Genomic DNA, 18,724 nt, shown 5'->3' with positions numbered 1-18,724 from the left:
TGCTAGAGTTATGCTACATTACTGTGCCAAATGTATCGCAACACCATGCTAGAGTTATGCGAGAGTAACATGCTAGATATATTATATAGAGTTATGCTACATTACCATTCCAGATATATCATTTTCCAGCATCATGCTAGAGTTATGCTACATTACTGTGCCAAATGTATCGCAACACCATGCTAGAGTTATGCGAGAGTAACATGCTAGATATATTATATAGAGTTATGCTACATTACCATTCCAGATATATCATTTTCCAGCATCATGCTAGAGTTATGCTACATTACCATGCCAGACATATTCCAGAACCATGTATCTTAAGGTAAGAACTTGATTGCACTGCTCTGGAGATACAGCTTGTGCAATAACAAGCACAATCAGGCAACCTATCATGATTTCAGCCCTTTTTATTTCAACAGCTAAAAAAAGAAAAAACATGTTTTTTCCTTTCAATCTCTCTTTAGAACGAAGACTTCTATCCAGCTCTAATAAAAGCATAAATTGTTTAAAATAATCACGTACTTGTATTAAGCGGCCATCTTGGCATCGAAAAGGCCAAAAAGCAGCGAGGAAACCCCAAAAAGCAGGGAAACCACAGCTCTTTAAGGTAAGAGCGATTCAAAATATATGGCAATAATTATTATGCAGTAAATGCACGAGAGAGATCTAGAATCACATATCTTTACTTTATAAATCATTGCCATGCTTATTTGATACTTACTTTCATTTTTAGGCAAAAGTCACAACAACATTTGATCTCTACCCCTCCTGATGAACCGTCTGAAAATATAAAACGGGGAAACCGCGTCGAGGGAAAGACAACTTTAGAAGGAACAATACTCCTCATTTAAACTGAGGGAATGGCCATTTTTGAAGGAAAAACAAAGATAAATTGTTTGTATATTCCAAGGTAAAAGTGGCGCAATAGCAAGATATCTGGCATGAGAATCTGCACCAAATAAAGATAATGTGGCGCAATAGCAAGATATCTGGCATAAGAATCTGCACCAAATAAAGATAATGTGGCGCAATAGCAAGATATCTGGCATAAGAATCTGCACCAAATAAAGATAATGTGGCGCAATAGCAAGATATCTGGCATAAGAATCTGCACCAAATAAAGATAATGTGGCGCAATAGCAAGATATCTGGCATAAGAATCTGCACCAAATAAAGATAATGTGGCGCAATAGCAAGATATCTGGCATAAGAATCTGCACCAAATAAAGATAATGTGGCGCAATAGCAAGATATCTGGCATGAGAATCTGCACCAAATAAAGATAATGTGGCGCAATAGCAAGATATCTGGCATAAGAATCTGCACCAAATAAAGATAATGTGGCGCAATAGCAAGATATCTGGCATGAGAATCTGCACCAAATAAAGATAATGTGGCGCAATAGAAAGATATCTGGCATGCGAATCTGCACCAAATAAAGATAATGTGGCACACTATCAAGATATCTGGCATGCGAATCTGCACCAAATAAAGATAATGTGGCGCAATAGCAAGATATCTGGCATGAGAATCTGCACCAAATAAAGATAATGTGGCGCAATAGCAAGATATCTGGCATGCGAATCTGCACCAAATAAAGATAATGTGGCACACTATCAAGATATCTGGCATGCGAATCTGCACCAAATAAAGATAATGTGGCGCAATAGCAAGATATCTGGCATGAGAATCTGCACCAAATAAAGATAATGTGGCGCAATAGCAAGATATCTGGCATGAGAATCTGCACCAAATAAAGATAATGTGGCGCAATAGCAAGATATCTGGCATAAGAATCTGCACCAAATAAAGATAATGTGGCGCAATAGCAAGATATCTGGCATAAGAATCTGCACCAAATAAAGATAATGTGGCGCAATAGCAAGATATCTGGCATAAGAATCTGCACCAAATAAAGATAATGTGGCGCAATAGCAAGATATCTGGCATGAGAATCTGCACCAAATAAAGATAATGTGGCGCAATAGCAAGATATCTGGCATGAGAATCTGCACCAAATAAAGATAATGTGGCGCAATAGCAAGATATCTGGCATGAGAATCTGCACCAAATAAAGATAATGTTGCGTAATAGCAAGATATCTGGCATAAGAATCTGCACCAAATAAAGATAATGTGGCGCAATAGCAAGATATCTGGCATGAGAATCTGCACCAAATAAAGATAATGTGGCGCAATAGCAAGATATCTGGCATGCGAATCTGCACCAAATAAAGATAATGTGGCACACTATCAAGATATCTGGCATGCGAATCTGCACCAAATAAAGATAATGTGGCGCAATAGCAAGATATCTGGCATGAGAATCTGCACCAAATAAAGATAATGTGGCGCAATAGCAAGATATCTGGCATGCGAATCTGCACCAAATAAAGATAATGTGGCACACTATCAAGATATCTGGCATGCGAATCTGCACCAAATAAAGATAATGTGGCGCAATAGCAAGATATCTGGCATGAGAATCTGCACCAAATAAAGATAATGTGGCGCAATAGCAAGATATCTGGCATGCGAATCTGCACCAAATAAAGATAATGTGGCACACTATCAAGATATCTGGCATGCGAATCTGCACCAAATAAAGATAATGTGGCGCAATAGCAAGATATCTGGCATGAGAATCTGCACCAAATAAAGATAATGTGGCACACTATCAAGATATCTGGCATGCGAATCTGCACCAAATAAAGATAATGTGGCGCAATAGCAAGATATCTGGCATGCGAATCTGCACCAAATAAAGATAATGTGGCGCAATAGCAAGATATCTGGCATGCGAATCTGCACCAAATAAAGATAATGTGGCGCAATAGCAAGATATCTGGCATGCGAATCTGCACCAAATAAAGATAATGTGGCGCAATAGCAAGATATCTGGCATAAGAATCTGCACCAAATAAAGATAATGTGGCGCAATAGCAAGATATCTGGCATAAGAATCTGCACCAAATAAAGATAATGTGGCGCAATAGCAAGATATCTGGCATGAGAATCTGCACCAAATAAAGATAATGTGGCGCAATAGCAAGATATCTGGCATGCGAATCTGCACCAAATAAAGATAATGTGGCACACTATCAAGATATCTGGCATGCGAATCTGCACCAAATAAAGATAATGTGGTGCAATAGCAAGATATCTGGCATAAGTATCTGCACCAAATAAAGATAATGTGGCGCAATAGCAAGATATCTGGCATGCGAATCTGCACCAAATAAAGATAATGTGGCGCAATAGCAAGATATCTGGCATAAGAATCTGCACCAAATAAAGATAATGTGGCGCAATAGCAAGATATCTGGCATGAGAATCTGCACCAAATAAAGATAATGTGGCGCAATAGCAAGATATCTGGCATAAGAATCTGCACCAAATAAAGATAATGTGGCGCAATAGCAAGATATCTGGCATGAGAATCTGCACCAAATAAAGCTAATGTGGCGCAATAGCAAGATATCTGGCATGAGAATCTGCACCAAATAAAGCTAATGTGGCGCAATAGCAAGATATCTGGCATGAGAATCTGCACCAAATAAAGCTAATGTGGCGCAATAGCAAGATATCTGGCATATAAATCTGTACCAAATAAATGACAATTGGCGCAACAAAATTGGATCTATCTTTTAATTGTTCAAGTTTAGCAAGCACTGGACAGTCTCAGTACCATAGGATCTGATATTGCAGCCTTTGTAGACATTCAATATCAAACCACAATAGAAGTATACATGGGGTTCACCAGCAGTTGCTTTAAGGCTGTACCTCTATGAAGTCCAGGCAAGAGTTATGCTAAAGTACCCTGCCAGACATATTACAGATCCATGCTAGAGTTATGGTGCATAATCATGCCAGATATATCAGATCCCAGTACCATGCTAGAGTTATGCTAAAGTACCCTGCCAGACATATTACAGATCCATGCTAGAGTTATGGTGCATAATCATGCCAGATATATCAGATCCCAGTACCATGCTAGAGTTATGCTAAAGTACCCTGCCAGACATATTACAGATCCATGCTAGAGCTATGGTGCATAATCATGCTAGATATATCAGATCCCAGTACCATGCTAGAGTTATGCTAAAGTACCCTGCCAGACATATTACAGATCCATGCTAGAGCTATGGTGCATAATCATGCCAGATATATCAGATCCCAGTACCATGCTAGAGTTATGCTAAAGTACCCTGCCAGACATATTACAGATCCATGCTAGAGCTATGGTGCATAATCATGCCAGATATATCAGATCCCAGTACCATGCTAGAGTTATGCTAAAGTACCCTGCCAGACATATTACAGATCCATGCTAGAGCTATGGTGCATAATCATGCCAGATATATCAGATCCCAGTACCATGCTAGAGTTATGCTAAAGTACCCTGCCAGACATATTACAGATCCATGCTAGAGCTATGGTGCATAATCATGCCAGATATATCAGATCCCAGTACCATGCTAGAGTTATGCTAAAGTACCCTGCCAGACATATTACAGATCCATGCTAGAGCTATGGTGCATAATCATGCCAGATATATCAGATCCCAGTACCATGCTAGAGTTATGCTAAAGTACCCTGCCAGACATATTACAGATCCATGCTAGAGTTATGGTGCATAATCATGCCAGATATATCAGATCCCAGTACCATGCTAGAGTTATGCTAAAATACCCTGCCAGACATATTACAGATCCATGCTAGAGTTATGGTGCATAATCATGCCAGATATATCAGATCCCAGTACCATGCTAGAGTTATGGTGCATAATCATGCCAGATATATCAGATCCCAGTACCATGCTAGAGTTATGGTGCATAATCATGCCAGATATATCAGATCCCAGTACCATGCTAGAGTTATGCTAAAGTACCCTGCCAGACATATTACAGATCCATGCTAGAGCTATGGTGCATAATCATGCCAGATATATCAGATCCCAGTACCATGCTAGAGTTATGCTAAAGTACCCTGCCAGACATATTACAGATCCATGCTAGAGTTATGGTGCATAATCATGCCAGATATATCAGATCCCAGTACCATGCTAGAGTTATGCTAAAATACCCTGCCAGACATATTACAGATCCATGCTAGAGTTATGGTGCATATTCATGCCAGATATATTACAGATCCATGCTAGAGTTATGGTGCATAATCATGCCAGATATATCAGATCCCAGTACCATGCTAGAGTTATGGTACATTACCATGCCAGACGCTTAATATCTTCCTGCCATGCTGGAGCAGTTGCACATTACCATGCCAGAAATATCATTTCCCAGCATAATGCTAGAGTTATGCTACATTACCTTGCCAAATGTATCATATTCCAGCACCATGCTAGAGTTATCCTACAGTATAATGTCAGATATATTCCAGCAGCATGCAAGAGTTATGCTACAGTATAATGCCAGATACATTCCAGACCCATGCTAGAGTTATGCTACAGTATAATGCCAGACATAATACAGATCCATGCTTGAGTTATGCTACAGTATAATGCCAGATAAATTCCAGAACCATGCTAGAGTTATGCTACAGTATAATGCCAGACATATTACAGATCCATGCTTGAGTTATGCTACAGTATAATGCCAGATAAATTCCAGAACCATGCTAGAGTTATGCTACAGTATAATGCCAGACATATTACAGATCCATGCTTGAGTTATGCTACAGTATAATGCCAGATAAATTCCAGAACCATGCTAGAGTTATGCTACAGTATAATGTCAGACATATTACAGATCCATGCTAGAGTTATGGTGCATAATAATGCCAGATATATCAGATCCCAGTACCATGCTAGAGTTATGGTACATTACCATGCCAGATGCTTAATATCTTCCTGCCATGCTGGAGCAGTTGCACATTACCATGCCAGAAATATCATTTCCCAGCATAATGCTAGAGTTATGCTACATTACCCTGCCAAATGTATCATATTCCAGCACCATGCTAGAGTTATCCTACAGTATAATGTCAGATACATTCCAGCAGCATGCAAGAGTTATGCTACAGTATAATGCCAGATAAATTCCAGACCCATGCTAGAGTTATGCTAAAGTATAATGCCAGATATATTCCAGCACCATGCTAGAGTTATGCTACAGTATAATGCCAGATATATTCCAGCACCATGCAAGAGTTATGTTCAGTAGAATGCCAGATAAATTCCAGAACCATGCTAGATTTCTGCTACAGTATGCCAGATATATGCCAGCACCATGCAAGAGTTATACTACAGTATAATGCTAGATATATTCCAACACCATGCTAGAGTTATGCTACAGTATAATGCCAGATATATTCCAGAACCATGCTAGAGTTATGCTACAGTATAATGCCAGATAAATTCCAGAACCATGCTAGAGTTATGCTACATTACCTTGCCAAATGTATCATATTCCAGCACCATGCAAGAGTTATGTTCAGTAGAATGCCAGATATATTCCAGCACCATGCAAGAGTTATGTTCAGTAGAATGCCAGATATATTCCAGCACCATGCAAGAGTTATGTTCAGTAGAATGCCAGATAAATTCCAGAACCATGCTAGAGTTCTGCTACAGTATGCCAGATATATGCCAGCACCATGCAAGAGTTATACTACAGTATAATGCCAGATAGATTCCAGCACCATGCTTGAGTTATGCTACAGTATAATGCCAGATAAATTCCAGAACCATGCTAGAGTTATGCTACAGTATAATGCCAGACATATTACAGATCCATGCTTGAGTTATGCTACAGTATAATGCCAGATAAATTCCAGAACCATGCCAGAGTTATGCTACAGTATAATGCCAGACATATTACAGATCCATGCTTGAGTTATGCTACAGTATAATGCCAGATAAATTCCAGAACCATGCTAGAGTTATGCTACAGTATAATGTCAGACATATTACAGATCCATGCTAGAGTTATGGTGCATAATAATGCCAGATATATCAGATCCCAGTACCATGCTAGAGTTATGGTACATTACCATGCCAGATGCTTAATATCTTCCTGCCATGCTGGAGCAGTTGCACATTACCATGCCAGAAATATCATTTCCCAGCATAATGCTAGAGTTATGCTACATTACCCTGCCAAATGTATCATATTCCAGCACCATGCTAGAGTTATCCTACAGTATAATGTCAGATACATTCCAGCAGCATGCAAGAGTTATGCTACAGTATAATGCCAGATAAATTTCAGACCCATGCTAGAGTTATGCTAAAGTATAATGCCAGATATATTCCAGCACCATGCTAGAGTTATGCTACAGTATAATGCCAGATATATTCCAGCACCATGCAAGAGTTATGTTCAGTAGAATGCCAGATAAATTCCAGAACCATGCTAGAGTTCTGCTACAGTATGCCAGATATATGCCAGCACCATGCAAGAGTTATGCTACAGTATAATGCCAAATATATTCCAGCACCATGCAAGAGTTATGCTACAGTATAATGCTAGATATATTCCAACACCATGCTAGAGTTATGCTACAGTATAATGCCAGATATATTCCAGAACCATGCTAGAGTTATGCTACAGTGTAATGCCAGATAAATTCCAGAACCATGCTAGAGTTATGCTACATTACCTTGCCAAATGTATCATATTCCAGCACCATGCAAGAGTTATGTTCAGTAGAATGCCAGATATATTCCGCACCATGCAAGAGTTATGTTCAGTAGAAACCAGATATATTCCAGCACCATGCAAGAGTTATGTTCAGTAGAATGCCAGATAAATTCCAGAACCATGCTAGAGTTCTGCTACAGTATGCCAGATATATGCCAGCACCATGCAAGAGTTATACTACAGTATAATGCCAGATGGATTCCAGCACCATGCAAGAGTTATGCTACAGTATAATGCTAGCTATATTCCAGCACCATGCTAGAGTTATGCTACAGTATAATGCCAGATAAATTCCAGAACCATGCTAGAGTTATGCTACAGTATAACACCAGATATATTCCAGAACCATGCTAGAGTTATGCTACAGTATAATGCCAGATAAATTCCAGAACCATGCTAGAGTTATGCTACAGTATAATGCCAGATAAATTCCAGCACCATGTAATAGTTATGCTACAGTATAATGCTAGATATATTCCAGCACCATGTTAGAGTTATGCTACAGTATAATGCCAGATAAATTCCAGAACCATGCAAGAGTTATGCTACAGTATAACGCCAGATATATTCCAGAACCATGCTAGAGTTGTGCTAAAATAGAATAACAGAAATATTCCAGCACCATGCAAGTGTTATGCTAGAGTATAATGCCAGATATATTCCAGAACCATGCTAGAGTTATGCTACAGTATAATGCCAGATAAATTCCAGCACCATGCAAGATTTATGCTACAGTATAATGCCAGACATATTACAGATCCATGCTTGAGTTATGCTACAGTATAATGCCAGATAAATTCCAGAACCATGCTAGAGTTATGCTACAGTATAATGCCAGACATATTACAGATCCATGCTTGAGTTATGCTACAGTATAATGCCAGATAAATTCCAGAACCATGCTAGAGTTATGCTACAGTATAATGCCAGACATATTACAGATCCATGCTTGAGTTATGCTACAGTATAATGCCAGATAAATTACAGAACCATGCCAGAGTTATGCTACAGTATAATGCCAGACATATTACAGATCCATGCTTGAGTTATGCCACAGTATAATGCCAGATAAATTCCAGAACCATGCTAGAGTTATGCTACAGTATAATGTCAGACATATTACAGATCCATGCTAGAGTTATGGTGCATAATAATGCCAGATATATCAGATCCCAGTACCATGCTAGAGTTATGGTACATTACCATGCCAGATGCTTAATATCTTCCTGCCATGCTGGAGCAGTTGCACATTACCATGCCAGAAATATCATTTCCCAGCATAATGCTAGAGTTATGCTACATTACCCTGCCAAATGTATCATATTCCAGCACCATGCTAGAGTTATCCTACAGTATAATGTCAGATATATTCCAGCAGCATGCAAGAGTTATGCTACAGTATAATGCCAGATACATTCCAGACCCATGCTAGAGTTATGCTACAGTATAATGCCAGACATAATACAGATCCATGCTTGAGTTATGCTACAGTATAATGCCAGATAAATTCCAGAACCATGCTAGAGTTATGCTACAGTATAATGCCAGACATATTACAGATCCATGCTTGAGTTATGCTACAGTATAATGCCAGATAAATTCCAGAACCATGCTAGAGTTATGCTACAGTATAATGCCAGACATATTACAGATCCATGCTTGAGTTATGCTACAGTATAATGCCAGATAAATTCCAGAACCATGCTAGAGTTATGCTACAGTATAATGTCAGACATATTACAGATCCATGCTAGAGTTATGGTGCATAATAATGCCAGATATATCAGATCCCAGTACCATGCTAGAGTTATGGTACATTACCATGCCAGATGCTTAATATCTTCCTGCCATGCTGGAGCAGTTGCACATTACCATGCCAGAAATATCATTTCCCAGCATAATGCTAGAGTTATGCTACATTACCCTGCCAAATGTATCATATTCCAGCACCATGCTAGAGTTATCCTACAGTATAATGTCAGATACATTCCAGCAGCATGCAAGAGTTATGCTACAGTATAATGCCAGATAAATTCCAGACCCATGCTAGAGTTATGCTAAAGTATAATGTCAGATATATTCCAGCACCATGCTAGAGTTATGCTACAGTATAATGCCAGATATATTCCAGCACCATGCAAGAGTTATGTTCAGTAGAATGCCAGATAAATTCCAGAACCATGCTAGATTTCTGCTACAGTATGCCAGATATATGCCAGCACCATGCAAGAGTTATACTACAGTATAATGCTAGATATATTCCAACACCATGCTAGAGTTATGCTACAGTATAATGCCAGATATATTCCAGAACCATGCTAGAGTTATGCTACAGTATAATGCCAGATAAATTCCAGAACCATGCTAGAGTTATGCTACATTACCTTGCCAAATGTATCATATTCCAGCACCATGCAAGAGTTATGTTCAGTAGAATGCCAGATATATTCCAGCACCATGCAAGAGTTATGTTCAGTAGAATGCCAGATATATTCCAGCACCATGCAAGAGTTATGTTCAGTAGAATGCCAGATAAATTCCAGAACCATGCTAGAGTTCTGCTACAGTATGCCAGATATATGCCAGCACCATGCAAGAGTTATACTACAGTATAATGCCAGATAGATTCCAGCACCATGCTTGAGTTATGCTACAGTATAATGCCAGATAAATTCCAGAACCATGCTAGAGTTATGCTACAGTATAATGCCAGACATATTACAGATCCATGCTTGAGTTATGCTACAGTATAATGCCAGATAAATTCCAGAACCATGCCAGAGTTATGCTACAGTATAATGCCAGACATATTACAGATCCATGCTTGAGTTATGCTACAGTATAATGCCAGATAAATTCCAGAACCATGCTAGAGTTATGCTACAGTATAATGTCAGACATATTACAAATCCATGCTAGAGTTATGCTACAGTATAATGCCAAATATATTCCAGCACCATGCAAGAGTTATGCTACAGTATAATGCTAGATATATTCCAACACCATGCTAGAGTTATGCTACAGTATAATGCCAGATATATTCCAGAACCATGCAAGAGTTATGTTCAGTAGAATGCCAGATATATTCCAGCACCATGCAAGAGTTATGTTCAGTAGAATGCCAGATAAATTCCAGAACCATGCTAGAGTTCTGCTACAGTATGCCAGATATATGCCAGCACCATGCAAGAGTTATACTACAGTATAATGCCAGATGGATTCCAGCACCATGCAAGAGTTATGCTACAGTATAATGCTAGCTATATTCCAGCACCATGCTAGAGTTATGCTACAGTATAATGCCAGATAAATTCCAGAACCATGCTAGAGTTATGCTACAGTATAACACCAGATATATTCCAGAACCATGCTAGAGTTATGCTACAGTATAATGCCAGATAAATTCCAGAACCATGCTAGAGTTATGCTACAGTATAATGCCAGATAAATTCCAGCACCATGTAATAGTTATGCTACAGTATAATGCTAGATATATTCCAGCACCATGTTAGAGTTATGCTACAGTATAATGCCAGATAAATTCCAGAACCATGCAAGAGTTATGCTACAGTATAACGCCAGATATATTCCAGAACCATGCTAGAGTTGTGCTACAATAGAATAACAGAAATATTCCAGCACCATGCAAGTGTTATGCTAGAGTATAATGCCAGATATATTCCAGAACCATGCTAGAGTTATGCTACAGTATAATGCCAGATAAATTCCAGCACCATGCAAGATTTATGCTACAGTATAATGCCAGACATATTACAGATCCATGCTTGAGTTATGCTACAGTATAATGCCAGATAAATTCCAGACCCATGCTAGAGTTATGCTAAAGTATAATGCCAGATATATTCCAGCACCATGCTAGAGTTATGCTACAGTATAATGCCAGATATATTCCAGCACCATGCAAGAGTTATGTTCAGTAGAATGCCAGATAAATTCCAGAACCATGCTAGATTTCTGCTACAGTATGCCAGATATATGCCAGCACCATGCAAGAGTTATACTACAGTATAATGCTAGATATATTCCAACACCATGCTAGAGTTATGCTACAGTATAATGCCAGATATATTCCAGAACCATGCTAGAGTTATGCTACAGTATAATGCCAGATAAATTCCAGAACCATGCTAGAGTTATGCTACATTACCTTGCCAAATGTATCATATTCCAGCACCATGCAAGAGTTATGTTCAGTAGAATGCCAGATATATTCCAGCACCATGCAAGAGTTATGTTCAGTAGAATGCCAGATATATTCCAGCACCATGCAAGAGTTATGTTCAGTAGAATGCCAGATAAATTCCAGAACCATGCTAGAGTTCTGCTACAGTATGCCAGATATATGCCAGCACCATGCAAGAGTTATACTACAGTATAATGCCAGATAGATTCCAGCACCATGCTTGAGTTATGCTACAGTATAATGCCAGATAAATTCCAGAACCATGCTAGAGTTATGCTACAGTATAATGCCAGACATATTACAGATCCATGCTTGAGTTATGCTACAGTATAATGCCAGATAAATTCCAGAACCATGCCAGAGTTATGCTACAGTATAATGCCAGACATATTACAGATCCATGCTTGAGTTATGCTACAGTATAATGCCAGATAAATTCCAGAACCATGCTAGAGTTATGCTACAGTATAATGTCAGACATATTACAGATCCATGCTAGAGTTATGGTGCATAATAATGCCAGATATATCAGATCCCAGTACCATGCTAGAGTTATGGTACATTACCATGCCAGATGCTTAATATCTTCCTGCCATGCTGGAGCAGTTGCACATTACCATGCCAGAAATATCATTTCCCAGCATAATGCTAGAGTTATGCTACATTACCCTGCCAAATGTATCATATTCCAGCACCATGCTAGAGTTATCCTACAGTATAATGTCAGATACATTCCAGCAGCATGCAAGAGTTATGCTACAGTATAATGCCAGATAAATTCCAGACCCATGCTAGAGTTATGCTAAAGTATAATGCCAGATATATTCCAGCACCATGCTAGAGTTATGCTACAGTATAATGCCAGATATATTCCAGCACCATGCAAGAGTTATGTTCAGTAGAATGCCAGATAAATTCCAGAACCATGCTAGAGTTCTGCTACAGTATGCCAGATATATGCCAGCACCATGCAAGAGTTATGCTACAGTATAATGCCAAATATATTCCAGCACCATGCAAGAGTTATGCTACAGTATAATGCTAGATATATTCCAACACCATGCTAGAGTTATGCTACAGTATAATGCCAGATATATTCCAGAACCATGCTAGAGTTATGCTACAGTGTAATGCCAGATAAATTCCAGAACCATGCTAGAGTTATGCTACATTACCTTGCCAAATGTATCATATTCCAGCACCATGCAAGAGTTATGTTCAGTAGAATGCCAGATATATTCCAGCACCATGCAAGAGTTATGTTCAGTAGAATGCCAGATATATTCCAGCACCATGCAAGAGTTATGTTCAGTAGAATGCCAGATAAATTCCAGAACCATGCTAGAGTTCTGCTACAGTATGCCAGATATATGCCAGCACCATGCAAGAGTTATACTACAGTATAATGCCAGATGGATTCCAGCACCATGCAAGAGTTATGCTACAGTATAATGCTAGCTATATTCCAGCACCATGCTAGAGTTATGCTACAGTATAATGCCAGATAAATTCCAGAACCATGCTAGAGTTATGCTACAGTATAACACCAGATATATTCCAGAACCATGCTAGAGTTATGCTACAGTATAATGCCAGATAAATTCCAGAACCATGCTAGAGTTATGCTACAGTATAATGCCAGATAAATTCCAGCACCATGTAATAGTTATGCTACAGTATAATGCTAGATATATTCCAGCACCATGTTAGAGTTATGCTACAGTATAATGCCAGATAAATTCCAGAACCATGCAAGAGTTATGCTACAGTATAACGCCAGATATATTCCAGAACCATGCTAGAGTTGTGCTACAATAGAATAACAGAAATATTCCAGCACCATGCAAGTGTTATGCTAGAGTATAATGCCAGATATATTCCAGAACCATGCTAGAGTTATGCTACAGTATAATGCCAGATAAATTCCAGCACCATGCAAGATTTATGCTACAGTATAATGCCAGACATATTACAGATCCATGCTTGAGTTATGCTACAGTATAATGCCAGATAAATTCCAGAACCATGCTAGAGTTATGCTACAGTATAATGCCAGACATATTACAGATCCATGCTTGAGTTATGCTACAGTATAATGCCAGATAAATTCCAGAACCATGCTAGAGTTATGCTACAGTATAATGCCAGACATATTACAGATCCATGCTTGAGTTATGCTACAGTATAATGCCAGATAAATTACAGAACCATGCCAGAGTTATGCTACAGTATAATGCCAGACATATTACAGATCCATGCTTGAGTTATGCCACAGTATAATGCCAGATAAATTCCAGAACCATGCTAGAGTTATGCTACAGTATAATGTCAGACATATTACAGATCCATGCTAGAGTTATGGTGCATAATAATGCCAGATATATCAGATCCCAGTACCATGCTAGAGTTATGGTACATTACCATGCCAGATGCTTAATATCTTCCTGCCATGCTGGAGCAGTTGCACATTACCATGCCAGAAATATCATTTCCCAGCATAATGCTAGAGTTATGCTACATTACCCTGCCAAATGTATCATATTCCAGCACCATGCTAGAGTTATCCTACAGTATAATGTCAGATACATTCCAGCAGCATGCAAGAGTTATGCTACAGTATAATGCCAGATAAATTCCAGACCCATGCTAGAGTTATGCTAAAGTATAATGCCAGATATATTCCAGCACCATGCTAGAGTTCTGCTACAGTATGCCAGATATATGCCAGCACCATGCAAGAGTTATACTACAGTATAATGCCAAATATATTCCAGCACCATGCAAGAGTTATGCTACAGTATAATGCCAGATATATTCCAACACCATGCAAGAGTTATACTACAGTATAATGCCAAATATATTCCAGCACCATGCAAGAGTTATGCTACAGTATAATGCCAGATATATTCCAACACCATGCTAGAGTTATGCTACAGTATAATGCCAGATATATTCCAACACCATGCTAGAGTTATGCTACAGTATAATGCCAGATATATTCCAACACCATGCTAGAGTTATGCTACAGTATAATGCCAGATATATTCCAACACCATGCTAGAGTTATGCTACAGTATAATGCCAGATATATTCCAACACCATGCTAGAGTTATGCTACAGTATAATGCCAGATATATGCCAGCACCATGCAAGAGTTATGCTACAGTATAATGCCAGATATATTCCAACACCATGCTAGAGTTATGCTACAGTATAATGCCAGATATATTCCAACACCATGCTAGAGTTATGCTACAGTATAATGCCAGATATATTCCAGCACCATGCTAGAGTTATGCTACAGTGTAATGCCAGATAAATTCCAGAACCATGCTAGAGTTATGCTACATTACCTTGCCAAATGTATCATATTCCAGCACCATGCAAGAGTTATGTTCAGTAGAATGCCAGATATATTCCAGCACCATGCAAAAGTTATGTTCAGTAGAATGCCAGATATATTCCAGCACCATGCAAGAGTTATGTTCAGTAGAATGCCAGATAAATTCCAGAACCATGCTAGAGTTCTGCTACAGTATGCCAGATATATGCCAGCACCATGCAAGAGTTATACTACAGTATAATGCCAGATAGATTCCAGCACCATGCAAGAGTTATGCTACAGTATAATGCTAGCTATATTCCAGCACCATGCTAGAGTTATGCTACAGTATAATGCCAGATAAATTCCAGAACCATGCTAGAGTTATGCTACAGTATAACACCAGATATATTCCAGAACCATGCTAGAGTTATGCTACAGTATAATGCCAGATAGATTCCAGAACCATGCTAGAGTTATGCTACAGTATAATGCCAGATAAATTCCAGCACCATGTAATAGTTATGCTACAGTATAATGCTAGATATATTCCAGCACCATGCTAGAGTTATGCTACAGTATAATGCCAGATAAATTCCAGAACCATGCAAGAGTTATGCTACAGTATAACGCCAGATATATTCCAGAACCATGCTAGAGTTGTGCTACAATAGAATAACAGAAATATTCCAGCACCATGCAAGTGTTATGCTAGAGTATAATGCCAGATATATTCCAGAACCATGCTAGAGTTATGCTACAGTATAATGCCAGATAAATTCCAGCACCATGCAAGATTTATGCTACAGCATAATGCTAGATATATTCCAGCACCATGCTAGAGTTATGCTACAGTATAATGCCAGATAAAATCCAGCACCATGTAATAGTTATGCTACAGTATAATGCTAGATATATTCCAGCACCATGCTAGAGTTATGCTACAGTATAATGCCAGATAAATTCCAGAACCATGCAAGAGTTATGCTACAGTATAACGCCATATATATTCCAGAACCATGCTAGAGTTGTGCTACAATAGAATAACAGAAATATTCCAGCACCATGCAAGTGTTATGCTAGAGTATAATGCCAGATATATTCCAGAACCATGCTAGAGTTATGCTACAGTATAATGCCAGATACATTCCAGCACCATGCAAGATTTATGCTACAGCATAATGCTAGATATATTCCAGCACCATGCTAGAGTTATGCTACAGTATAATGCCAGATAAATTCCAGCACCATGTAATAGTTATGCTACAGTATAATGCTAGATATATTCCAGCACCATGCTAGAGTTATGCTACAGTATAATGCCAGATAAATTCCAGAACCATGCAAGAGTTATGCTACAGTATAACGCCAGATATATTCCAGAACCATGCTAGAGTTGTGCTACAATAGAATAACAGAAATATTCCAGCACCATGCTAGAGTTATGTTACAGTATAATGCCAGATACATTCCAGAGCCATGCTAGAGTTATGCTACAGTATAATGCTAGATATAGTCCAGAACCATGCTAGAGTATTGCTACAGTATAATGCCAGATAAATTCCAGAACCATGCTGGAGTTATGCTACAGTATAATGCCAGATAAATTCCAGAACCATGCTAGAGTTATGCTGCAGTATAATGCCAGATATATTCCAGAACCATGCTATGGTTATGACCAGTGCTGCGAAATAGGGCGCCTATGGAGCTTGCAGGCTCAGGAGAATAATCCAGGGGGCCATGGCTAGGTAATGCACCCTGAAAGCAAGGCTGCATTGGGCAGCCAGCCATTGCCAACATAAGGAAGGCAGCTTGGCGCCTTCACCACAGACAGGACACACACCCAAACACTTGTCACACAGTAGGGTGTTAGCAGCAGAGGGGCGGAAACAAGTTCAGCATCAGGACAGGAAGGGTTAGGACAAAGGCCACACCAAGGTGTGATTGGCCATCGGCGCCAGCCGGCCATAGGGGCAGGAAGCCCCTGGAAACAGACATGCCGGCAGGCATGGAAAATGGAATATAAGGAGAGAACTGGAGGGAAGAAATCAGTTCTCTGTGGTACTCCGAACGGAGCACCATCTGTCATTCTGGTACGCAGAATACTTCTTTTGAGAATTGTCCCGCTCACATATAGCCAAGCATGAGCTTTACCCAGCTCTGGGTGGTATTAGAGGGCTGCTAAGGATATGACGCAAGCTTTGCCTTGCACCACGGTAGGGTTCCGTGTTTGAGTCAGGAGGGGAGCGTGTCAATGGTCTGTCCGTGACCTACTGCAGGTGCGGAGCAGCAGCAGACACAAGGAAGACCGGCAGGAGCGGTCCCATGCCCCGCGGTATGAGAAGACTGCTTTCTTGGAAGTAAGTAAAGGCCGGACCCTCAGATTTCATCCAACTACCTGGAAGAAGATTGCAGAAACCAGGGACACAATAAGAAAAACATTGCCTACATTGCACCAGCAAGAAGGTCCAAGCCGACAGGGAGCGGTGCTCCAAACAGGACAAGGAAGTAGGCGGAGCAGAGGAGGACCGCAGCCAGAACACGCAGGGACAACCAAAGGAAACTTCGAAGACTTGGAACTGCGGGCCAAAATAAGTTCCCGGCGCGGCCACAGCAGGCAAACAAGCCAACACCAGAGAGAGCAGCCCGGCCAAGGTTGCCGGGCAACCACCAACGTGGACTCCTGCCATTCACGTGCACAAGTTTACAAGTGCAAACATTGTCAGGAAGATGTTGAAGAGACAGCGACATGCAGACAGAGTTTTTTAATAGTTAAAGAACAAGACAAGTTAACGCTCAACACGGCGAAATGATCTTGGGGAGCAGTTTTATTTCACAGGGGTGATTGTGCACGCCTGAAAAGTAATCAGGCGTAGAAAGACAATTTACACTAGGAATGCTTCCTTTGGCCAGGCGAAGGCAGAGGAAGAGTAGGCAACACTGAAGGGGCAAGGGCAGTACAGGGCCCAAGGCAAGTTCGTGTACAGCACTGCGCAGGCAGGGCAAGTAAAGGTTTCTCTGGAACAGAAAGCAGCTAAATCAAGGGGCATCAACTATTGTAGGAAATGCTGGTCAAGCATTAAGAGCCAGCAGGAGAAGTAGGTGGCAGTACAGCAACCAAGAAAGTCATGGCTGGAAAAGCACTGACAGCTGCCAAAAAGCAAGGAAACAAGCTTATAGGATGGGCAGCAGCAGCACAGAAGATACACGGGTGGGCCTGGGTGCGCAAGAGACTAGGCGATGACACAGACGAGGAGGAGGACCTCGAGGAGCTGGACAGAGGGGAGCCCCCGAAGAAGCAGCTAAACCAACCACAGCAGAGGAAGCAGACGCAGAAGGGCTGCAAAAGAAAAACAAAGGTCCAAATGAAACAGATATGACTGCATTAATGGAAAGGTTTGCAAATAAATACATGGCCCAGCAAGAATTAATTGTCAATGCTAAATTTGATCAATTAAAAAAACTAATAATAGAAGTCGGGTAAAACTGAGCACTGGACATCGGGCAACAGGAGAAAAATGTGACAAACATAAGC

This window comes from Ambystoma mexicanum, chromosome 14 (genome assembly GCF_040938575.1).
Source record: "Ambystoma mexicanum isolate Mex_15411 chromosome 14, UKY_AmexF1_1, whole genome shotgun sequence".
NCBI lineage: Eukaryota > Metazoa > Chordata > Amphibia > Caudata > Ambystomatidae > Ambystoma > Ambystoma mexicanum.
The sequence above is the reverse complement of the archived record's forward strand: the minus strand, read 5'-3'. Positions refer to the sequence as shown.